Source organism: Topomyia yanbarensis, chromosome 2 (genome assembly GCF_030247195.1).
Source record: "Topomyia yanbarensis strain Yona2022 chromosome 2, ASM3024719v1, whole genome shotgun sequence".
NCBI lineage: Eukaryota > Metazoa > Arthropoda > Insecta > Diptera > Culicidae > Topomyia > Topomyia yanbarensis.
In genome coordinates this window covers 174,976,523-175,002,876 of record NC_080671.1, presented here as the reverse complement: position 1 = coordinate 175,002,876, position 26,354 = coordinate 174,976,523, and the positions used below count along the sequence as shown (strand labels likewise).

At 35.7% G+C, this 26,354-nt stretch overlaps 1 protein-coding gene across 23 annotated transcripts in view; it reads right to left on the bottom strand.

Moving 5' to 3' along the window:
* The window catches only part of LOC131682192 (sodium/hydrogen exchanger 3), a 175,412-nt gene that overhangs the window by 133,479 nt on the left and 15,579 nt on the right, over positions 1-26,354 (bottom strand). For 21 of the 23 annotated variants that reach the window (XR_009304042.1, XR_009304041.1, XR_009304043.1 and 18 more), the window contains exon 2: positions 7,440-7,474. The exons of 1 other annotated variant lie outside the window; for it this stretch is intronic. The gene's annotated coding sequence lies outside the window, so the exon portion shown is untranslated. Of the gene's footprint in view, positions 1-7,439; positions 7,475-16,549; positions 17,120-26,354 lie in introns of those variants that run through there. One more of the 23 variants, XM_058963490.1, reaches the window with a different exon arrangement.

Genomic DNA, 26,354 nt, shown 5'->3' with positions numbered 1-26,354 from the left:
ACTCAGCCTGAATTGCCACCTTGTACAGTTCGTTGCCATTCATAAATACCATATTGAAAAATGTAAATATTGAGCCACTCTAGTGAAGGTGATGGAAAGTTTTTATTATTGTGCGCCCTTTTTATGTTAGACTGATGAATAGATAGCATAATATGGTACAAGAACAATTGATTATCGACAATAGTTAAAAAAAGCTAAACTTTTAATAGAGAAAATGTTCCAAAGCCTGTTCTGAAAAATGCTAATAAAATACATGATGTTTTTTTTACATTTTCCTGATTTTTCTCTAAACTTTTGTAGAGGACACTTCACTACACCTGAAGATCCCCATTCTGACCATATCATCGTTTCATGGGACTACTATTTTTCTTGTAGTACTTTGCACCGCCTTTCTCATAGAATCGAAATGTCTATCACATCTTTCTACATTTCTTAGTACTTGACGTTCAAAATGGTAATATTTTTGACCTATTTTTTTAAATAACTCTTAAGCTTTGAAGTAAAAAAATGTTAATGTATTCGACAAATATGTGAAATTTCTTAATTTTAACAATTTTATAGAATATTTGGAAAATTGAAAAAAATCTCAGAAAAAAGTTATAAGGAAAAATGATTGTTGGGTGTCATCCATAAACAATGTGCTATATCTCAACACCATTACATTTTAGAGAGTTTGCATGTTTAACAAGCTTTCTCGTAGTATAATTTTTTATAACTTTGTCATTGAAATCATGACTCTAGCTCGAAATTTAGTAGAAATAAATTTTCTATCTCACTATTAGGTGGATTAAGCACAATTCAGTATACTTCAAAAGAAGGGGGTTTCCATTCTAAAAAACAATATTCCCAACACATCAAATCACTAAAATCAACTCCCAAAGAAGAATTAATAAAACGCACGTTTAGGTACTATTGTGACCACTGAACAGTGGCCCAGAATGTAAATTTAACAGGATTTTTGAATTTTGACATTAAAAATGTCTTACTCCACTCTCTGGGGCTAGGTGTCATTCTAAAATCTAAACTATCTCCCATGTAACGAAACTATGTAAGGTTTGCAAGATTATAACTCCGATATTACTAGATGGATTTTAATCATTCATACACCAACCGATTCAGAAACACCTAACTTAAATATTGGTAATAATTTAATATCTCCCCTATAAAAGTAGACTTTTGAAAATTGGTAAAATTAAAAAGTTCACGAAAAACGGGAAAATTACCATTCGTGAGGCAGATTTCTCAGACACAGCCGTCAATAGAGGGCAGCTTAGTGGCTCAATGAAACACGAAAAGTCATAAATAGAAGCAACGTATGTCCGTTTAAATCAGTTGTTGCTCTTATCCCATACGAGCAACATCGTCCCCGGGCGATGCAATAAGTGCTATCGATTTTCGGCAACGTTGGCATTTGCACACACTTGCACCTAAGTGACTAAACCATATACGGTTAGATTATAAATAGAGGTGACGCGTACCCGTTTGAATCAGCTTTTGTTCTTATGTCGAACGGGTAAGATCATGGCTGCAGCGTCTGGACGCTAAGCGGTAGACGCTTTGCATTTTCTGCAGCGGTGGCCGTGTGCGGATTTTTCGGGTACCAGCACGGTGTCACAGAATGATTTGCAAAGTGCGTGGGTGGGGTGGTTTGGATTTAATTCAATACCGCAGGATGCGACTTATGTGTGCTGCTTGAGAGTGTTGCGTTGAAAAAATATTTATTTTTATGCATGCGTGTGCGTTATAACTTGTTAATCAATGTTTACGGCGCTTTGTAGCTGCGTAGGGTAAAAACCCTATTGGCTTTCATATGTTTCATATTTCGGTTATATGTGATATATATTTCGGTTATATGTTTTTTATCAGTAAGGCATCTGACAACGTGATTCTGAAGTTATTGCACTGTTCTGCAGCGTAGTATTTTATATAGGAGAGTACACTCAGGTTTTTTACGCGGTTTTTGGGCGGTATTTTTTACGCGGATTTTGAAATTTACGCGGTTTTCATTTACGCGTTTTTTTGAAATTTACGCGGCTTTCATTTTGCGCGGCCTGTATCCCCCGGGTAAAAAAAACCTGTAATTGCATCGGAAACAATCACATTCCTAGCAGAACTTTTTGTTTTCTAATTTCAAACACTTTTGTTTCGTACTGTACAAAACGGAAAATTTTAAAACACAACTTACCGTCCCAGCAGCAGTTTAAGCAGGTGTTCTTTTTCGATTAAAATACAAGCCATGTCTTAAGCGTTACTGGACTTAAAATTGTTTTCCCAGTTTATGCAGTCAGAGTATCTGTCCTGCACTATGTATTTAATCGCGTTTTAAAGTATACAACAAATAGAACGGTTAGGTATACCAATTTAAATTTTAAAATAAATCTGTTTTAAATTATGAAACAAACCGCTGTACTGAAGATATAATTATGTCAGTCCTATTACCACATAAAACACCTATATAACATAAAACGCTGCAGAATTGGTTTAATAATACAATGTTTACACTACAGAGTAATAACACGTTATAATAATTAGCAACAAGAAAAATGTCACCAAGATAGCATAAAAACCCGTTTTAACCGGTAGTGCGAACGTTGTATAACAATGTAGTTTATTAAATAATTTCATTTGTTCAACCACTAATCGATCAAGAAATACTTAACCTTAAGATTGTTTACTTAAGTTCATTAGTATATTATTGAAAATTTAAATGGAAAATGAAATTTCATATTTCATGGAGAATCTGTATATTTCCGTTGGCGGGCGTGGGCTTCCTCATCACAGTTCTCAATATGGAACTTTTCTTTTGAATATATTTTCTGGGCAGACCAGCCTATTTTTACTAGATGGATCAGCCAAATAATTCCAATCACCTAGTGAGATACTTGATTTGTAATAATAGATTACCGTTAAATGACCTTCAAAAAATTATGTTTTAATGGGGAGGGTATATAGCAAATTGTAACATATGAAAATAGGCGAGTGAGCAAGAACGTGAGTCGACATGTGTGATAGATAAAATTCATTTGCACGCTCTTGAAAAAAGATACATTTTTAATGTCACTGTGGTCGTGTCCTGTACACAACCCTTTATTTTTTTTTTTGCTAAAATTAAATGATCTAGCCTTACAATATGTTTGGCAAAGTTTTTGTATTTTGCAAGGCCCTTCCTTTGGTTTAAACAGAAGCTAGGGTGGTTCTAATTTTAGCAATATTTAAAATTAACTTTTAACGGTTTGAAATAGTGCTTGACTGTCTTCGATGAAGTTGTAGAACAACACATTTTAGACAAATTTGCTGAAGACACTCAAGCTCTAGCTTTTATAATTTCCGTCAGTCTTTCCAAATGAATATCATATGCAATTTTCGCTCTGGATCTGTGTTCATATTAAACCCACACCCTGCACTACCGAACCCCATGTACGTACACGGTGTGCGTACATATAGGTTCCTGGCACCAGTTTTCTCTTTCTCGCGCTTATCATCACTAGCGTTGACTCTTTTTGCCTTGTGCGAATCGTTCTCGTGTACGCACCCTGTGTACGTACACTGATGTTTGTACTAGAGTTTGTACATCGTTCGCTTGGGTTCGATGTTCGAGGCGAACCTGTATCTGTACCCCATTTTTCGCGAAGAAGTGCTAATAGCTTTGAGCAAAACTAATTAGAAATGTGGTGCCATGAAACAAATTATACGCCTTAATCAATCTTAAAGTTGCCTGAAGACTACTTCAGTTTTAAATCAATACCGCAAAAGTTATTTGAACAAAACCAGATTTTCTAAGAAACACTAAAAGAACATCCTAACCTTCGAATTTATATTTGTTGTAACATGATAAGTATGCCATAGAGCTTACATGTCTTCACCAAACCTTACCAAAATTAGTTTTTCTGCAACTTCGCTGAAGATCGTTTAGCTCTAGCTAAAATGATTAGAAGGTTAGGGGGAACCAGAGATGGGAATTATCATTCATTCGCATGATTCTTGGCGAATCCGTTCATTGCATTGACAGCAGCCAGTCGTTCATTCACGATCCGACTAAAACTCTCCAAATGAACACAACTAAACGTAGGTAGAGATGAGCTTCCGAAAAAATGAGCCAGGTAAAAGAATGACACGTACTATGTTGAATGAAGAATGGTTCTTTATTCGCGGATTGAATCGGAAGAAACATTCACAAGTGAATCAACTTTTAGTTCACAAATGAATGTGAGATTGTATTCTCCAGTTGGGTTAGGTCAACTTTATACTGCAAATGTACACTATAATCAATATTGGGAAGTATATTGCACTAGAATCCACTTGAAATTGATAATGTTATATGCATGGAATCGTTTTATGAAGTTATTTTTGGGCAAATGCATGCTTGTACATGACATACATGAAAATTGTATAATTAACAATTTAGTATTTTTTAAACAATCTATGTTAGGCTTTCTCGTTTGGTGGTGCTGTTAAATTCATTACTGCGTATACAGCAGGGTGCATTTTAAAAATGTTCCTTTTGAAATTTTCGAGCATTAGCGGTGCTTGCTTATATTCACAATTCTCATCTGCTTTGCAGTGGAATTTTCTGCCCTCCTCCTGGATAACTTGCAACAGAATCTTTTTCTGGTTACAGCGTTCATTCTAAAAATTGTATTTTTTTCACCAGCACATTGCAAATTACTTACTTGACAATTAGAGATCACCAAGTGAAAGTTTCAAAGGTCTATAAACACGAACGACAAGTTTTTTTTATTAGAACGATCTGGTGAATGTTTTGAAAGGAATCTTTGTGAATGAAAGAATGCATTCATTTGCGATCCTTTCTGCTTTCATTCAAAACACTATATATGTTATGGAGAATGAATCGTTGGGTGAACACTAACACTGCTGTGCGCTGTCATTTTTTTCAGTTTTTTGTTTTGATTCTCGCTTTCGCACGAACGCGTAACTCTACACAAGAAGGGTTACCGAGATCGGGTTTCACAGTAGGAGCATGTTAGTGGATGATTTCAAATTGATCGTTTCGTGAAATGATTTTTCTCATGTCTGGGGGAACTGGGCCAATTTGGGCCTAGTAAGGGTTTATGAACTATAGAACTGGAACGTGTCAACCGATTCACAAATAAATATTTTTTCCTGAAAGCCTCAACAACTGCTCGCATTTTTTTCTAAGAGAACTTTTTCAGATCTTTTAACGTATTGTTTACAAACGTTTGAAAGCTCCGAATTACCCCAACCCTGTTCCAATTCGGACCACCCATTTCTTTTCGATTTTTGCAATTGAAATGCATTCCTATTTTGTACTAAGTTATTCATTTCATTCATATTTCATTTTCACTAAATTTCGAATTGTGAAATGAAAGGTTCTCATGATGTATAAAACTTTCTAGTAAATATACAATAAAACATAAGACCTGCCAAATTACCTAAAAATAGGTTATGAGCTATAACGTCGAAACATGTCGATTTGCGAAAACTTATGTTTTCCTGAAAGCTCGACCGCTACGCAAACTTTCCTCTCAAACGATTTTTCGCGATCGCGTATCAGATCGTATATACGGCAAAAGGTCTGAATTTGACCAACCCATATTCTATTATTCACACTCCGATTAAACGAAAACTGTTCACGCAGAAAAAAGGTTCAATAAAATTATGCATTAAATTCAATAAATTAAAATTATCTATTGAATTCAATAAAATTTATTTATTGTTTCAATAAAACAAAATTATCGTTCCGTTTTTCAATCATTATTTTATTGAAATTAAAAGAAAATTATTGGTACTAAAAATGTATTTATTGAAAGCAAAAATTTGTTGTTGTCCTTATAAAAAATATTTTCAAACCAATAAGTTTGTTTGTTAAAGTGATAAACAATAAATGATTGGATTCAATAACACATATTTTTGTTTTAAATATGCTAATTTTTTCTGCGTGTTGATATCTATTAAGCAAAAGATATTATCCGGCAGATCCAAAATCACGATTATGCACTATTAATGGTTTTTGCCAACAAAAAAAGCGCTCCGAAACAACATTTGCCCCTAGCGCACACACACACACGAAAACTCAGAATCGCAAAATTTCGCGAGATTGAATAGAGCTACATGACAGCCATGAAAATGATTTATATGCTTTTCATAATATTACCACAGCTGAGAAACAGCTGGAGAGTTGACCACCGGTCCGAATTGACCCACTTTCCCCTAATGTTTTGATCTTGGTGAAATTAGAACCATTGTTGTTTTGACAAAAAGAAGGGGCTCACAAACTACAAAAACTTATCCAAAGACTTAATAAAGCCAAGTTATTTAGTTTTAGTAAAATCTGTGGGGTGGTGTGAAGAAGAAGGAATGAATGAAGGAAGGGAGAAGGCTAGAATAAGGAGAGTGCAACACCCAACCGCATATTGTACCTTTCATTTGCAACTTGGTTAGTGAAAATCGGTTGAGTCAACATCGAAGAACCGATGTGACTTTAGTCTCGGAATATGCCCGGAATTCGGGACTTCCGCAATTGGCGGTAGTGGAATATGATGTCCATTTCGATAGATTTTTTACCTTTGAAATATTACGATTGTACCGGTTTATTACTTTAATTGGTCATTAGTGATCTAGATCCGCTAGTCCAAGTATTATTCACCCGCTTTCATATGTATTCTGTATTATATCATTTGGACGTCACGGTGGTTCCAGTTCATATGGAAATTGGCTGCATGATACTCTTCAACCCGTAGCTCCGGAACCGGAAGACCAATCAAGAAAAGAATCAGCTCATGGGAGTATTATACCGTTCGTTTGAAAAAAAGTTTGTGCAAATCAGTTTAGCTCTAAAAAAATTGAGTGACATTATTTGACGCATACACAAACAAACAAACACACACACATACATAAGGAGACTTTGCGAGCTCGACGAACTGAATCAAATGGTATATGACATTTGGCCCCCGGGGTGCGGTTCAAAAGTCAAAGTTTTGGATTGCATAGCCTTTCTTTATATGAGAAAGGCAAAAAATCGGTCATTGATTCGTATAGAAATAGGTGCGACATCAACTTGGCTACTTTTCCAGATCTGTCATAAATGTTTTAGATCTGTAAATCCAAATAATGTTGGACTCAGTTTAATTTGTTTTGCATTATTTTGGCAACATGGAGGAACCAATTTATATAGAACTGCGACGGTACTCTTCAACCCGTAAAGCACACGCGTATATACTGAAACAGGCATTTAGCAATCTCGACAAACTTTTTAGAATGGTATATGACACTTGGCCCTTCGGGCTTCAGTTTTTAAAGAGATTGCTTAGACTTGCTTTATGTGAGAAAGGAATTTTTTTTTCCGATTTCGAAGAATTGAGTTAGATGGTATGATTCTGGGCCCCCCGGGATCGGTTTAAGTTGCAGTCGGTTTTCACAGTGGTTACATAACTTTTCTAGTTGAGAAAGGAAAAACTTACCTTGGTAGTACGGATGGTACAGTTAATTTAATTTTCTGCAATGAAAAAAATGCACGTGTTAGAAGCGTATACATATTTGATGATTGGATGTTCTGTTCACTGTATATAATAAATTCACCCAAAGTTTAAAAAAGGGTGGAAAGTGAGTCTTCAAAAGACATTGCCAAAAACAAAATTCAGTGGAAACAAAAGTGACGAAATAAAAAGGAGCTCAAGTTGCGATTTGACATACAGTAGATGCACTACAAAACATATTGCACTCCTTAATTTGAAACCAAAATGTGTGAAATATGACCTAATGGTATAAAAGGCACAATACCTTAGACTCAATTTTAGTCGAATATTTGACGAATCTTGAGTCTGCAATAATTTCAAGATGCACCCCATAGAGATCTTCTCTGTCTAAAATCAGGTGCTGATAATGTCTATAATCATAACCGGTACAACTACAATAACTGGCTCACAGATTCTGCATACCAATTCAAAAATCTACCACAACTTGTGAAAACTGTGACCTTGTCATGCTCAGCAAGAAAACCTTGAGCTTGAGTATCTTTAATGGTATTCGAAGTCGTATTGAAAAAAAATGTGTATTGAATGCACAGTAGGGTGCCACATATTGTCAAAATATTCTAACATATCATACGTCAACTCCTGACAGTAAAATCCATGATTTGTTCAAAATATTTTCAGAGTCAGATTTGTTCATATCACCCTAATAAGCAAGATGATAGAAGGAAAATGCCAAACAACTATTACTATTATGGAATCCGCGACCAGCATGCGAAGGAAACTACAACAGCTTTTTGGCTGCCTGCCAGCGCAATCCAAAACAGCTTATGGCAATATACGAAACTACGTATATAGCGTACTCATCACAGTCCGTTACAGACACTTGGTATATATTCAATTTTTAATGGTGGAGAAAATGTAAACGTCCAGACGTTAATATCATGGTCTATTCTACAACGGATTCGAAAGGAAAGGCAAGTTATCGAAGGGGAGGCAAAAAGTATGCTTGTTTGAAGTGAAATATTGATCTGAAATGAACAACACATTTCCTAGCGGGACAAGTTAGGCAAAAATATTTTTCGAATTCCATGTTTATTTTTGAAGAGGTGTGTAGCGCATTTGGCAAGATATTCTGCTTTCGAACAAACAAAAAACAAATAATAAAGTGAAACAGGCGCATCCAACTACACAACACATGGCCTGCATGATTTTGCAGTCACGGGGTCGTGCTGAACAACTGAAGATGATGACAGTTATATGCAAATTACGTTGACAGTGAACGGATTACACAAGCTTCAAGTGTAGAATTTCCGCAGATGAGCCAGAACAAATAGCAACAAATCGCACTTTTGTGAGATCCGCTTATCCATGTTGGTCGTTGAATTACACTGAAAAGTAGCTAACAGAAACATACCTGCAAATATTTACTAGGATAAAACCGGTTGAAGCTGTTAAAGATGGGATCCTGCACATTTGGCATATAGGATGTAAACATCTAGCGGAATATTTCCTTGGCGAAAATTCACTTCCGGATCATTTCAATCTAGAAATCCTAGCAAAAAAACTTGTCAGTACGCACGACAGTGAGACGCAAGCATGCTATTTCGAAAGAACTTCCCTCTTCAGGGTAATCATACGACATTTCTACCTAAGAATCCAACGACTGGTTTGAATCACGTCGAGTACTTTCACAAACGAACGAAATCTATGTTGACCATTATTTTGGCAACTGATACATGCGTTACTACGATCATCGAGATTTGTTGCAGAGATATAAAAAACAAAATTTATGTACCCTACAACAAGAATAAATATTCTTTCAATCACTTTTTCAAAAAATTCCTTTACAAAGCCGTGTGGTATCCGGCAAACTGAAATCTCCCGAAGTAGAGTTACTGTGCCCTAATTCATCTTAGTTCCTCTATTCATTGCAGCCATTTGAACACATTAGTTAGGGCAATGTCTGCTATCTCTGTTCAACGCATTAGCTCAAACGGCAGGATGAATAAGGGAACGTTGCACTCGACTTTCCGCTTCTCTCAAACGCGAGCATTTTAGCGATTTTACATATTATAGGTAAAAATTTGAACTGTACTGCTGCTTAGGAACGAAGAAAAGATGATGATACCTTTTTAAGCGCAATCCAGTCACTCTAAATCGAGTTATCAACGAAATAGTGTGACATCCCGACTAATGAGATGAATAAGGGCTCGTCTACCCTATTTGAACAAAGAAGCGACTTACTGGGTACCTGCTAGCATGCCGTAGACGACTAACAACAGGAGGTGTCCGTGAGTTGATGTATCTCTTCCTGTGCCGAAGACCGAGGTTGACTAAAGAGACTTAAAAATTATAGCCCAGGTCAGAATATTATGGGATTTGCTCTTTCGCTGGTTAGTGAATCTATATAGAAAAGGATATTTATTTTTTCGCAGACCATGGGTTTGAAGTTGTGGGCATGTTCCTGGTTCAGCTTTTCTGATCCGATGATTGTGATTATAAAAAACGTGGTTGGGCTCTTCCGGATGTTGTACAAAAAAAGACGAAAGACAACATTTTGAGTTCTTTGAACAGTAAATTAGTTTCTAGTATGAACATACAGTACATCATCATAGTTCAGTTGTGGAAATACACAATAAATACTTCTGTTCAATCAATCTACCGTGATTTGTTTTGTTTCACGGAATCGTACGCGCTGTTGAAATACACGTGTAGATGTGTATTCCCAGTCCCTTTGTTGATACATAGCGGATCGTTGCGTGAATATCTGGTCAATCTTCGTTCGTTTTTGCCGGATGTGCAGTTTGCTGAACTAGACATACTCCGTCAACTGTACTAAGAATAAGGCACGCCACAATTCTGCGCTTTACACTTTCAGGAAGGCAACACAACCCACATCCTCAACATTATTTGCCCTCTGGATATCTCTAACGTGTCTTTCTTCGTTGAATTCTTGCATGGTTCAGTTACGTTCAGCAGAATCTAATTTTACCATCACAATTCAGTTCTTCGAAGGTCATTGTTGAGATTGTATGCGTCTACGAGAACATGACTGTCCAAGTTTCTCTCAGTGAAAATTTCTCCGTATAAAATATCGTACCCCATTCCTCAAACTGAGTCCAGTTTGAGTCAACTTTGGTCCTTATCGTTGGTGGTTGATTGAAGCCCCGAAATTCGAACTTCATTGTACAGATACGGTCACTAATCGACCACGTCCATCACCAACTTATTATTTTACAGGTCTATTAGAAATAGGACGATTTGTGCTGATTCCATCAATGTATAACCTGCCCACACACAGTAACTGTTCGCTTCGGATTGGGGCGGTGATCAGCTTTATACGTCCACGTCCGTTATCACCTATTTTTGTTGGATGATTCATCAACGCAACGTGAGTCAGTTTGGTTATGCAACTATTTTCTTCTGCTCTTATTTTGTTGCAAGTAAGTAGTAGTCTTCATGTTATTACTTACAAAGTTCAACATATTTTGTCATATGAAATTTTAAATGTTCATTGTTTTGATAGTATTGTAAGGGAGGGCGTATCCGCTGGGTGATTGACCTGATCTGACTAATTTCTATGTTTATTTGGTGGAATAAATCCACGTGGCATTAAGTGAGTGTGGGGAGGACGCAGTCTGAGTGGAGTGATGACTTCAGTCATGTATGAGGATTGGTAATTGATCATTCACGAGAGGGATCGAAGTTATCGATTTTCCTCATTCATATCAGCACGAAGAATTTTTTTTCATATCCCGTTCGCGAAAATGGTCGATATTGTTTAATTGTGGCCCCAGCGGGTTTCCATTGTTGTATTTTTTATTCGTGATTCCTTGCCTTGCCTTTTGCTGGTTTGTCTACTGTAGGAACAATGTCTGAATTAACTGTATTCTATATATTCACTCAGAACTGTAGTACTGCAACTATGAGATAGTTTGTGTTTTTATACTTCTTTAGTACTTAATTGGCATAACCAGTAGTGATAAATACGGAAGTGATTGCTTAGAACTGGCATTCTATTATTTGTTTAGAATTGGCACTCTGCTATACTAATGCTACGGAAATAACTCAGTTTTCATTCCTGTTTTCATACACCTTTTGTAGTTCAATATTAATATAAGCCCCTCTTACTACGAAACCATTATACATGTGCAATTTCAACTATCCACAAGATTATAAGGAGCATTACTTATATTTTAATAATTCGGTAACGTTCACTTTTTTGTCAGGCGACGAATTTTTCTTGGTTTCTATCCTGTCGGTACTGATTTTACCCGGCGGTGGTTAGAACAAAACGCGGAATTTCTGCGCGTCTTAATTTTTTTTTGTGTCAGGTATCTCCATCATTTTATGGTAAGGTAACGCGAATAACTTTTATGAAGGGCATAATTACACGAATTTATTGTTTTTGTTGAAGCAAAATTCCAAATATCTCGACAGCTATCGCATTTTAGAAGATTTATGTTGATTGTGTTTTGATTTAAAATGATACTTAGAATTATATTCTGTAATAAAAATTACAGTTTTGCATGTCAATTAGTAAAAAATTTAAAAACATGTATAAAGTTATTGTTAGAAAAACTATTTTACCGATCCATCAACATTCAAAATGTTTCTTTTCTTTTTGGGTCTATCAGAATTAAGAATATTATGTGGATTTTGATAATTACATACACATCAGTGCAAGTGGCAGTTAGATGTAGTTAATACTATTTAGTCAATTAACGTTTTTTGAAAACGGTAACATCAATTAATCAATAAATGGATAAATAATAGCTTCGGGTGATGCACATTTGCAGTTGTTAGAATGAAGTTATTATTTACCTTCAGTTGCTAAATGTGCAATTAGTCCTAAATGAAAAACATTGTAATCAATTCAGTCCTTTTGAAAAGCACGTATAATATTACACCGGGAAGAAACCCCATACCCATTAAAAGTAATAAATTTCAGTGCTCAGGGTGTAGGCTTAGGCCCACCTTCCCTTATTAATTTGCCGGCTGCTTACATCTAGTGACAATAAGTATTTCCATTGATGCACGCCATTCTAGCTGAAAAGTCGTGACAATTCCCCATGAAATACCTAATATATTATTAAAAGCATGCTACGATCCTACAACAAAGAACATTGGAGACTTGTTTGCTACACGATAAAGTGAATGTTACTGGAAATAGGTGCTTGTATAGAACTCAAAGATTAGTTAAAAACGAACAACTAAATGACGAAAAGCACTTTTTTGTCATATTAGTAATTAGGTGCGCAAATTCTTGGTATTATGCGCATAATTGCAAAAAGATTATGGGTACCACCTGGGACGGGACATGCGAAGACTGTCTTCTTTTTCCTTCCCGATCTTGATGTTATTTTGCAGGGAAAAATTCGCTTGCAAAATAATTTCAAGCAAATGTCGATGATAGTGCTGTGCCGATGCGGCATAGATTTCTGCCGATGAGGTACAGATTTGTTAGATTTAATAGAGCTCAAACATGACATGAATTATGTTATCGTTTGTCTGAGCTGTGTAAAACAACATTAACCATAACTGTGGAGCAGAATAATAAAATTGCATGTATATAGCCAGGATATTACGATACTACCCAGTAGGGCATCGCAAAAAAATTTTTTTTTTTTGAATTCTCAAAGGCCCCCTCTCATATTGTGAAAAATGTCAAAGTAAGCTCAAATGCCAAATTTCACATATTCTGACAATTCTAGATTCCTGCCCACTTCGCTTGAAATTTTTGAAATGAGTACTATGGGAAAATATGGAGCAAAAATATAATAAATACTATAACTTTTGAAGTAGCAATCAGAAAATTACAATTTATACCTCTTTTAAAAGGAAATAACCTTATGGGGCACTGGGTCATTTTGGCCCCAAAACCCTCTATTTTTAATAATTTTTCTGTCCGTGATGCAAATCATACATATTTTACTGTTTTTCTAATGTGAAAAAATCTCAGAAATCGAGCGGAACCTCTTTGACCTTTCATAAAATGTAACTTTGAGAACACAAAAAAAAAATTTCGATGTCCTACTACCCAGACACTGTCCATTACAAGAAAATAAAAATCGTCAAGAAAGGTCCGATTCACAATGAAAGGCCATTGCCGGTTAGCGGTGACAGATACTTTATTTCACTTTGCACGTCCCGTCCCAGGTGTGCACCACTAATAGAAATGTAAGGAAATACTTCGGGATATCCATTTTGGCATGAAACCATGAACATTCTTTACCAGTGACCTGAGTAAGGTTAGGACTATATACCTGAAAAATCACGAAAAAAATATCTACATTTTACTGAGTTCAAAGATATATAGTTCAAAGATATATAGCACTAAATGCGAACTAATCGAAAAAGTATATTTTTCAATTACTGCAGATTTTCTTTTTCAGAACGTAAGTCTTTTGGAGTAAATTAAAAAAAATCACGGGACTCCCGAATCCCGGGAATGAGAAACACAATTACCCGGGATTCGGGAAATAAATTCCCGGGATGGAAGCTTCAATACACAACCATGAACTGCTAGGCCCCATGCAAATCTGACTCAGACATAACTTCGCTAAAAGTGTAATAACTTCTTTAACAAAGCCGGATTGACTAGCAGTTTTCGACAAAGTTGTAGACAATTCAATTATATTTCTTAATTTCACTTACAGTGATAATATAATACATACAGTGCCACCTAGCGGCGAAAATGCGAGCTAGCGGGTTTTCTCCATACAAATTATCGAAAAATCCTATGCGAACTTCAGGCCCGTTGGTCCGATAGCTAGTCTTGTCCGATTTGCTTCAATTTTGGAGCAAGTACCTCAGGTGGGACTAGGAATCGACTCAGAGGTGGGCCGATAGGTGTTTATTTTTTCTTGACGCTCTATTGTACTGCGATTAGAAAATAAATTAGACCGCGACTGTCGCCAGTGAAACAACGGAGTTAAAATCAACGCAAACTTACTTTCATAATTAAAAAAAAGTTAAAGCTAAAATCAACACAAACTAGCTTTTACAAAAATTATAAAAATGATTTTAAAAAGTATGTCACTGCTGGCAAGACTTACATTTAAAAGCTCTAATCAATTCACAACCACGTTTACCGGGGCGCCCATTATACAATGCTACGGAAGCCCCTGAGCGCTCCGACACAGTCGTGCAACCAGCCAGCGACAAGCTCAGTCGTCCCGTCCCTGCGTTCGAAGGTCGTGAGGGGGTCTTCCGAACTCCCTCCTCAGGCGAGTATGTTGCTTTAAACAATAATCCGCTCCCTGAAAACCTTTTGTTGCGGCCGTAATATTCCTAAAAAACTTGTCAGCAAAAAAACAGATTATAAGTTTCCGTGGTGAAACGCCGAGCTTGGTCGCCTACGCAACGTGCTCCGGAAACAACGAAAGCGATACTTACACCATAGGATCGACAACAAACTGTTCTTCGTCAGATTGAACTGCAGTATGAAACAGCCCGGAACAGTGCATTCGGTGAATATCTGAACTAAGCTCAACGCAGCCTTGACATTCTGGACGTTTATAAATAGCAGAAAACACTCCGGGGGTGTACCAGAAAATGTCTATCTTCGTGACAAAAATTCCGCTGCCGAGTCGATGGACCTTTTCGCAGATCACTTCCGAGTTGTATTTACCAGCCCTCCTGTCCATCCATCGCAACAGTACCGTGAAACATTGCCAACGCATAAGATCAACCTTCCTCTTCCTAACGTAAGTGATTCCGTTGTATTGAGCGCTCTGTCCAGTGTTGATCCTTTGAATCCTGGTCCGGATTACTTGCCTCCTGTGTTTGTTTCTGAAACGGCACTCATTCGATTTTGTGGATGTCTACGCACTGAAATCTTCATACTGCGAACTGGTCCGCAGCACCTTGGAGTATTCTGTACAAGTGTGGGCGCCATACAATGCCGTTCAAAGTAGCCAACTAGAACGCGTTCAGAGAAGTTTTGTACGATTTGCTCTCAGAAAATTGCCTTGGAACAACCCTATCCGTCTTATGCCGTATAATAATAGATGCATGTTGTTAGATTGCCTATCGCTGGAGTCCCGCGGCACTTGCTTGCAAAAAATGACCATTTTCGATACGTTGTCGAACAATATTGACTGTCCCGACATTCTCTCAAGGATTCATTTGGTTGTTCCCCTCGTGATATAAGGAATCGTCCGCTTCTGTGGATTCTTAGGCACCGTACAGCATATGACCAGAACAATCCGGTAGACAGATGAAGCGAACTCAACAAAACTGCTTTAGTTTATGACTTCCATACTACCAAATCTAGTTATAAGTTATCAACTAGAAAATTTTAACATTGACCTAGCAATATCATTAAGTGTAATATGTACGGTATATACTGAAGACGTAATAATAAGTAAAAAAATAAATGATTTAAAAAAAATTAACTTTCAAAAACTACGTTGAAACCAAAACCGTGTGCAATTTCTAGTTCTGATCAAATCGATGGCTCCTCAAATACAAGAAGAACACGATTCGAAAACCGTGCTAGTGGTAATCGTTATCATTTTCCATACGATCCCACACTCTAGTTCACACAAGTCGATGAAAACGTGCATACCGCAGGTACCATCTGATCGCAATATATAGTATATATGTACAGCAAAGCAACACATGCCACAAATAAGTAAACTGTATCTATTGGCGTCACGGGTCATATAACCAGGTGCATTTTATTCAGTACAAATATGTACGCAAACCTTAGCCTTGAAGCTTCTTCTCGACAATATGCCAATCTATTCGTCCATTTGAGCATTTCCAGCAAAATCCCACAGTTATAATACCAGAGAAGCGACCCAAATCATCGCATGCATTCACGGAGACACCAGGACGGACCGATGCAGCATCGTCTTTATGTTGCTAGGTCGGGTGAATGTGAGAAAATAGAATAGAAACAGAACATAACATCAAACGAAGACAATCGAAGAAGCATAAACCGTAACACCAACACCGACACCAAAGTTATACCGTCCGTCGGCACTGGCTAAAGCAAACAACGAAGCGCGTATGTTTGCAATGATTCACCGTGGCATTTTTGGTTAACAAAAATCAATCTGTTCTCTCATACTGCGTTGGGACGGATTTACCTGCTTTTTTTGTTTTTGAAAAATCCCAATGCCGTAGACACAAATTCACAATCGATCGGCAATATAGAAAGCAACGTTTGCAGCAGCTATCGTTGATGTGGCTCTATAGCGGTACCGAATGCTGTGCGTCAGACTTCCTATATTAAACTTCAACACGATGACAGCGCCTCAAACCTAGCACGTGGACACGTTACAGCACTGCGCCGGCAACGAACGTACAACACTATATCCGGTAAACAATTCACGTCACTAACGTTTTAACCGGCACCGGAATGTATTAAAAGTGCCAGCATTCAACACAAAAACTCTTCCTTCATAATCAGATTCAAACAAACGGAACCGAACAATTATGACACCTTTCACAACAGCCAGCAAATTTCATTAATCCACAAATGATGCGACGTTTGCACAATCGCTCCGAAGCTAAGGTACTCCACAAATTGTTGTTTAGAACTTGCAAATGAATAGATTCAAAGCCCACACCACATAGGTTCCACAACAGAAACTCAACGAATGAAAGCGCGCGCGAACCTCAACTATCTGAGGAGACAGCTGAATGAAAACTGCACCTCGAGCTGCGACCAAGAAATAGTATAGTCTGGCAAGTAGATGAAAAGAATGAAACGTGCACGGATGGAAGAGAGAGAGAGAAAGACACACACATGCCACGATTGTGGAAATGAATTCACAACGAAATCTACCCACACCGCAATACGGTGAAACTAGGGAATGAATGTTTCACTATGCAAACAGTTTATTGCATTGATGCCAGAAGTGTTTGGTGTGATACACGATATCATCAAGATACAAATTTGTAACAAAAAATAATAATGTAATATAGTGATGAATTATAACACTCGATCGTTGGTGGTGATACTTGATTCCCAGACTATATTACATAAACTGTAGATTTTATTATACAGTAGCGCTCAAAAGTCTTTTGTAGGCACAGGCCATATTGGATTATCCGTAGTCTCGATTATCCGTAGACTCGATTATCCGTAGAAAATGACTCGATTATGCGTAGTCCGACCATCCGAAGAAATTGTTTTGATTATCCGCACATTATTTTTTCTCAAACTACATTACACATATATAATTTATTATTTTATACCAACTACAGTTTCTGAATGAATAAATATTTTCTAACAAAATAATGAAAACTTCGTAGAAATACTGAAATTTTACTTATTGCTTACATATTTTTGTACACCAATCAATTACACTAACTACAGTTTCTGGAAGATCAGAATTTTATGTTCTCAAAATATATTCACAAAAATAAGTAGAAATACAGAAATTTCACATTTTTAACAAAAAAAAAACAAACTTTTTTCTAGCCCAATATTTAAATGCAAAAATCGATAGAAATTGATATCAGGTACAATTCCTGGAAGCACAAAATTTTAAACTCTCGTAAAAATTACAATAATTTGAGAAAATAAGGAATTTCATTTAATCAACAAATATTTCAATTCAATACATTGCGCTATAAAATTTTATGCACCTATTCGATGGGCTACAAACTATAATATCCTGTAGACGCCAGCTATAATTGCAGGAAGAACAAAATTTTAAAATCTGTGATTTTCTCTGTAATTTTTAGAATAAATATAAGGACCGATTTTGGTCCCTTTATTATGTATTGAAGACTGACAAAATATGAACTTTTTTGTTTCATATTGATTGGTACTATACAGGGTGTTTGGTTCATGGTTAAGAACCTCTCAAGGGATGATTGAGTGTCATACTTGGAGAAAAAAATCGTTCTACACATACCTTCAAATCTCAACCGTTACTGAGTTATTGATTTTTATGTTAAAAATTTTGTTATCTTAAAATAGTTCTAACTCAAAAAATATGTCTTGTATTTTAAATCTTTTGGATCCATTGGATAGGTGACAAAATTTTCCATTGAAAAATGTTCTCAAACGCTTCAGCTAATGAGGTTAAATAACCTTTTTACAGTAATTTATTAAAAAATTTAACAATTTTGATCGATTTTTCGTTCATTTCGCGAAAATCTTAATAGTTAACATCAATATTTTAATAATTCAAATTTTTAGTCTTGAAGAGTTGCATAATTTTTACCTTGACATGATACATTTATCTTTTCTTGTTTTCATGTGTTTGGGTTATTGAACTTGGATATTTTTATCTCATATTCACTTATACTAGCTCTTATTGAAAAAGTGTGCCACTTAGTGTACCTTTTCTTATTTTAATTCGAAAGCCAGGAAAATTTGGCATGGAAAAAGGTATAAATGCTTTTCAGTTAAGTGAATTTAGTATTAATTTAGAAGTTAATTAGTTTAAAGTTAGTGTTATTATTAGCGTTTTCGTTATTTTCTTAAAATAGTAAATAAGAAACAGCACAATTATTGTCATGGAATTAATGCATCTCAGCCAGTTCTACAATTCATTCTTTGGCTCCATTCAATTATCTCTTTTAGTTTCGAAGCAAAATTATTTTTATCTCCTCGTTTCATATGCAAAAACAACGATTTCGAATCCACTACATTTGTCATGCGGTGTTAACTATTAAATTGCAGCGAAATGAAAAGCGATAGGGATAAAGTGTCAAATAACAAGCTACAGAGAATATTAAGGGGCACCAAATGAGCAATAGTGATGATAAATTTAATTTATTAATAATTAGAATAATTACAAAACTCTCCAAAAACGCTAATTTTGAGTTATTTTACTAGTAAAAAGTCATTTAGTACACTTAACTAAAGGAAAGGAAATTTTCTCAACTTTCCAATGGAGCCCTGGTAATAACGATATAAAGCATATTTTTTAGATTAGAGACTTTTAAGCACTTGCAGGTCAATTACAGGAAAAAATTAGAAGTGAAATTACAAGGAAACGAGAAGAGATAGGAATATCATGTTGAAAAACAAATTATAAATCGTCCTCAAACCCATCTTTTGGATAATAGATATTACTATAATCATTATTCGTTATTTTGAGAACATTAACAAAAACCTCATCAAAAACACCAACTTTAAACTACTTTACAACTAAAAGGTAATTAAAACTAATTAACTGAAAGATATGAGAATACCATTCAATAGAAAATTGTCTCGCCTTTCCAATGGAACTAAAAGATTTAAAATACGAGGTATACTTTTAGAGTTAGAGGTATTTTAAGATAAATAAGTTTTTTTCACAAAAAGTTCAATAACTATGTAACAGTTGAGATTTGATGGTATGTGTAGAACGATTTTTTTCTCCAAATATGACAGTCAATCACCCCTCGAAATATTCTTAATCATGAACCAAACACCCTGTATAAAGTATGATATAAAACCCTACACAACTCGTCGGAGTCGGTCTATTATCATATCGGTTTAAAAAAATCGAAACTTTTTAATCACTTTATGAACAGGCAATTTTAAGACATTTTGAATTCTTAACACACTTTAGCAAAAGGCTTTCGCTTTAATTCCATCATGTTACATAAGAGAACTAAATCAGAAGACTTTGTCTTAAATTTGGTTGAAAAATACGGGTCAAAAAGCTGACAAAATCTGTTGTAGAAAAATTCGGACGCGAACAAACACAGGGACTAATAAAATAGGATCTAATAGCGCTAATAATTCATTACGAAGTAGATGCTCTGAACACCCTTTAAGACCAACGTTGGTCCTTCGTTGGATTAACGTTGGGCGACGCCCAGCTGACCGTTCAGCAGGCGTCTAGTATTGGACATGGGTTGTTTGGTTTTGAATCAAATTTTGGGCTTCTCAGTGGAAGCTAGCGTGTTACGGAACAGAAACACATAACAAAAACTTTTCAAAATTATATCTCGCGCTGTTACATATTATAATTATCAGTTATTTTAACTACTCACGAGACCAGATTTATAACAGCTTACTATGAAAATTGCATTCTGTTATAATCTTGTTATTGCATTCTGATCGGGTTGCTTCTCTTGGAGGATTCCCGAAGTTTTGTTGCTGTATACAAAACAAGTGGTAATCTTAAATTCAGTTGTTATTAAGTTGACTGAAGTTTCACGCAAAGAATTTAGTTTTATGCGTCTTGATTATTAGACCAAAGTGTATTAATCCAAATTAATCGAACGTAATGCTTTTAAATAAAATATGTTGGCTATATAACTTATTTGTCTTGCATGTCTTACTATTACTTTATATAATATAAGGTGATCGATATTCGTTTCACTTTTTTAAACGGTTTGACCAAAACAAAGTTTCATAAGTCAAACATTGGTACATGTACTTTAGATGAAGAAAAAAACATTTGTTTTGATTCGGTTATCCGAAGCGAAATTTTTCTGCACCCTACGGATAATCGAATCTGGCCTGTACTTCATTTCCTGCATTTTCTGAGAAATGATGTCCTTTCCTTATCTTTCGTTTTAGAGTTAGGGTGTATTTGGCAAAGTTGTTACATGGCATCTACCGCTTTATTTGATCATTTCATATAAGTTCGGAATTCAGTCGCTATGGCGGCGCTGTTAAGGAGTTACACCACTGTAGAACACGAAAAAATAAGCATATTTCGGGATTAGCAATCAAGAGGTAAACCGGAATCTTGTAAAATGGGATTTATAATACTAGTTGTGAAGTACAAAAAAAAATTTTCAAGTGATTTTGTCACAAGATGGCGGCTGTGCAGCATTTTTCCGTTTTAGAAAGGGTCCACGGCCAGAAACTTATCTCCCGTAATTTTAAACCTAGATCTTAAAACTAAAGTTTTTGCGATTCCTTATAACAATAGCTAGCGACGCACGTAGGATTTTTTCGTCGTTAGACTTTTCTGCACTCCTTCGTCGATAACAGAGATGCCAATATTACCAACGAAATACCACCTACAAAAGACTTTTGAGCGCTACTGTGTAAACGCAATATTTTAACTACATTTATGTTAATAATTTACACGAGTGAAATAATATTCAAATTATACAAACTTTCTATAAATTTTGTTTACTACTTACACCAAGTAACTATGATCTGTGTAGCATTCGGTACTCTTGGTAATCATTGGTTCTCATTAATACTTTCAAGATATTTAGGAATACGAATAATACACTTACATAACGACGCAGTTATTGTCCTTTGCTCTAAAAAATTCTAATACAAATTGTGGTATAAAGTATTAAAAATTATAAACACCAGCTTAACATTCTAATTTACACCCCCTATCTCATACGTTACCAAATGTTACATTAGGTAATAATCCATTCCCCGTTTCTTAATTGAAAAAGATGGGAAAAAACCTGAGAAGCAGCAGGTATGTATATTTGTTAAATGATAGAAAGTCACAATTTTTATATTCTTTGTATCATGAGCAATTCGTCACGGCAAATATGTTCTTCATTGACAATGGCAACGTGTTCGTATGCATATCTCGAGATCTTGTATATAGAATCGAGGTATTGGCGCGAGTGTATATGAGTTTGTGAATTTTGTGGTGTATACAGTAACGTCAGTAGTAGTTGCTTATTCATATCAGGCTGTAGAATTGCCAGCGCTGTTTTTGAATATGGATGTTTGTTACGGTTTTGCGTTAATTTTTACGAATCATGCCAAAAAATAACTACTTCTTTTCTCCAACATTTCTATGGTGCGATGTCTTTTCCTGAAGTGTGAAGAACAATAAAAAAAAAGTTTATATTTAGCGAGTTATTTTGAACAAATATCATTTTTCAATAAGGTTCGGTATCTCACACAGATTTACCCTAACAGAGTTTCTAGATCATCGAATAGCTCCTTGGTTTTGAGATCTACAAGCGCAACGAATGTTTTCCGGTCGTTTGTGAATGTAGTATATATTCATAGGGGCTAAAATAATTAAGTTTAACCGTTGTGTCCAACAAAAAACATCTTTAACAGGCCAACGAGGGTACCCGGGTACCCACAAATTGAAATGCTCATAACTATGGCTTCCTTTAACCGATTTGGACAGTTGTAGATATTTTGGATTCAGGAACTCTTCCGGATGAATGGATCTGGTTCTTGGTAATCCGGATTATGCGGAATAATGTTCCAGTACTAGGGTATGATTTGTAAATTTTAATAATGTCCCAGCAATATGAGTATCAAAACTCTTCAAATTGTCTCAGAAGTCTGTTATTTATTGTTACGGGACCCCATGGAAATTTGAAAAATGGAATTGGAATGGAATGGCCACTAACGGCCCCATGGGAACCTACTCCGGAATGTCCGTTCCGGGGTCAAATCACCAAATAGTTCCAAAACCATGAGATACAGCCTACTGATGCAATTCCAAGAATTTTGATACCCATGTTGCCGGTATTCCATTGAAATTCACAAATAGTATCCCAGCATTGTAACATGCTTCCAGAAATCCAGAACTGAATGAAGTTACCCGATTCATATTTACCAAGTCTAAAAGTGGATGAGTTCCTAGAGTCATGTTTACTACGTAACAGGCCGACGTGGGTACCCCCCCCCCCCCCCTCCTCACTCTCCCCTTACTATATCAATGGCAATTTCATTAATTGAAACCTAAAACGGTACCCGGGTACAGCGTCGGACACATAACGGTTAAGAGTTAAGAGAGTAAAATGGCGGACGTCTAGGTCGCTCAGTAGAGCGGTTCGCCTTTGTGGTGCATAATTAGGAAACACAATAATGAACTTATAAAAAGTTCATTCAACCCCGTAGCAATATCAGTATTTGTTCCATATTTTTGACGAAATTATTCAAAGCAGGAATTTATTGGCATGTTTTGTGATTTATGCACTAGCTAAACTGAAATTGTTTTACCATTGCGAAAGAGTTTGCATTTTTATCTTTGTGAGATTCTGTTCTATTGCAAATGGTATACGGTAACGTAATGAAACGATGCAAAATGGTAACGGTAATGAAACGATGCAAAATGTATATCCATCGATGCAAATGTATATAGGTTTCAACGTTTATATGTATTCAAGTTACTATTATTTTATTCAACTTAAACATTCTATATAACAGGTGTATCATTAATGGAATTGCAAAGACCCAACAATTTATACAGATTTCTGCGAAAATTCTCTATCATGTCCAATTTTTTCAGTATCTGAAAGAGCAAGAATAGAATATCGTCAAAATGGAAAAAAAAATGGCAGGAATTTTCAAAAAATTTTATTGACTGACCAAGAAAGAATTAAGGTCGACCAAATATTGGAAATCGCTGAAGATTCACTTACCTATTTCGAACACAACGAAGCAAAGTACTTAAGACGGCTAAATTGAGAGCAATTAAGATTGAAATTTACTTGATACCGCAAATAATTGAACAAATTATTTGAGAAATTGATAATTTTTTTGGGATTTTCTAAGAATATATCGAGTTGTTTAGAGACAAACATTGTTGGGATTTGGGACCTACATACGAAAACATACGAACGGACCTTTAAGCAACTTAGTGAAAAAAATTGAGCTGATACTGATTTTACGACAAGGATACAGTTTTTTTTACATAATGTTTAAGTCTGCCATTTTGCCACATTTTTAACCAACAAATTATTCTAAATATCATGCCAAGACTTCGCTTGTGCATTACATTTCAATGCTTTTGCTTAATTGTAAATTAGCGTAAATTAATGTTATTTAATTAGCGGGAAAACTGTATGACTCAATTGCCCAAGAACCCAAAAATTTAACAATACTTAAAAAAGTACACTATGGTTTACATATAAAGCTTTTAGTGAAATTTCAGGTGACCCAACGGAACGTAAAAGCTTCTTAAACTAGTATTTGAACATCATACGAATCGGCAAATACGAATGTTTGACGGATTGAGCCTTGTTCAAAAAACGAATCCAAAACGATTCCCAATTTTCATGAGTTATTTTATATAGAACTGGAGAAATTTGTAAAATTGTTACTATTGTTGAAGGTTTTTTGGCCAATATGTATTTTTGTAATAAAACATTAACGTAGCCGAATTATAAAAATAGTAAACATAGAAAGTATAGCTTAATGATAAGATGAATATAAGCTTGTCTGCAAATATTCATTGATGTATTATTCATATCCATGATGTGCAAATGTTTAACCCTGGAGATGAAAGATAATCGCTCTATTGTGCAATCAAAGTCCGATTTCCAGAATAATTGGGAAAAATAAACTTACGCATTAGGAAATAACACAAAACGATCTCTCCAAAATCCTGCTCCGAATTAATGAATTCGTGAAATTTCACCGCAGTATTCCTTATCTTCTTCTCCCCCTCAAATATTCAATCAATCAAAACAGTGTATAAAACAGAAAGGTTCAGATGTGCTGCAGGCGTGATGATACTTTTCAACAGATCGAATGACTCACGTACTTGGCAACAATTATTTAAATGAACGATAAAATCAATATGCAAAATTTCACTCACTATTCCCGCAATATTAAAAACAATACGCAACTCAAGAGAAACGAGCCTGTTGATTGGTTTTCAGTTCCAGTTAAATGCACTATATGTTACTAAAAAACTAAAGAAGAGTCTTGGACGAATACACACACGTCCAAGAAATTCGGCAGTGCATACAAATTTGGTGTTTTCAAACAAATATAATTGAACAAAATAATGTAGTGAATAATGCTAGAGAAAATTTTCAATAGGACGTAAGTAACATTGAGAGCCTCTCTTTGTTTACTTTCTCTTTCATTTATTACCACGTCATTACAACACTTTGCACTAATTTTTCAGTACATATCGATAGCCGTCGGTTTTTACTAGAATATTATGCAAAGAGTAGAGTAGTAAATGTTGAAATACCCGAGTAATGAACAGAAGAGAAAGACCCCAAAGAGAATCTCTCATTGTTACTTACGTCCTATTCTAAATTTTCTCTAGAATTTATCACGCTTATAAACAGCTTATTGCGAACAAACGAATGAACTGTAAGCTTAAAACCAAATAAGCAAACACCTACAAGCATCCATACTATTCGATCCCCCGGGATTTCACACCAATACATTCTAGAGTCACATTTTGCTTTAATCGTTTCAATACCCTAAACACGTGCGTTCCGCTGCGGTTGGATGACGCCTATCAGAAGCATATGTTTCCTTAACTTGTGTTGGTTTAACCGTTAATTCATTCCCGTATGTTCATCGATGCAGTAAACCCACACTGCATTGATATCAACCGCAGTGCACTGCTCACTACACCATGATCGAAAAATCCATGACCTTAACCGGCACGCCATTCAGGCAGGACTTAGCGTTAACGCTAACACGTGTGTTTATTCGAAGGAGGGATTGATAAGAAAAAAAAAAACGGATGAGCCGGATGAATGAGTGTACAACAATTAGTAGCAAAACGGTAGTAATTATCTGATGCTTTATGGGCATGCCGATGATTAGAGAGCTGCAATACGAGCCTCTTGGCCTTCTCTTGGCGAAACGTTATAGCGTCTCTTGCCTTGCGGTGGTTTGAAAACATCTATGTGATTTCATAATATTTATGTAGAAACTAGATCGATTCGTTGCAGCAGTGGTTGAAATAAAATCGGAAATCACTTCAATCATGGCAATCAAGAAGAACGAGGGAGGGAATACGGGATGACTTTTCACTCAGAAAAATAATTATATTTCAAATAAATTTTTATAGAATATCTTCTAAAAGATTCTAATTATCTTCTTATAGGTATATTAAATTGATAATGGATAAATATTTGAAAGACTTCAGACCACCCGAACTGGAACCGTAAGTAAAACAAAGTTGAGCTGCGACGATTAGTATGTAACACTCGGCCCTCTGGTCCTCCGAAAAAAATCTTAAAAATTTGAGCGAATTCCACACTTTTCTTTCATAAGGAACGTAAAAAAAAAATTTT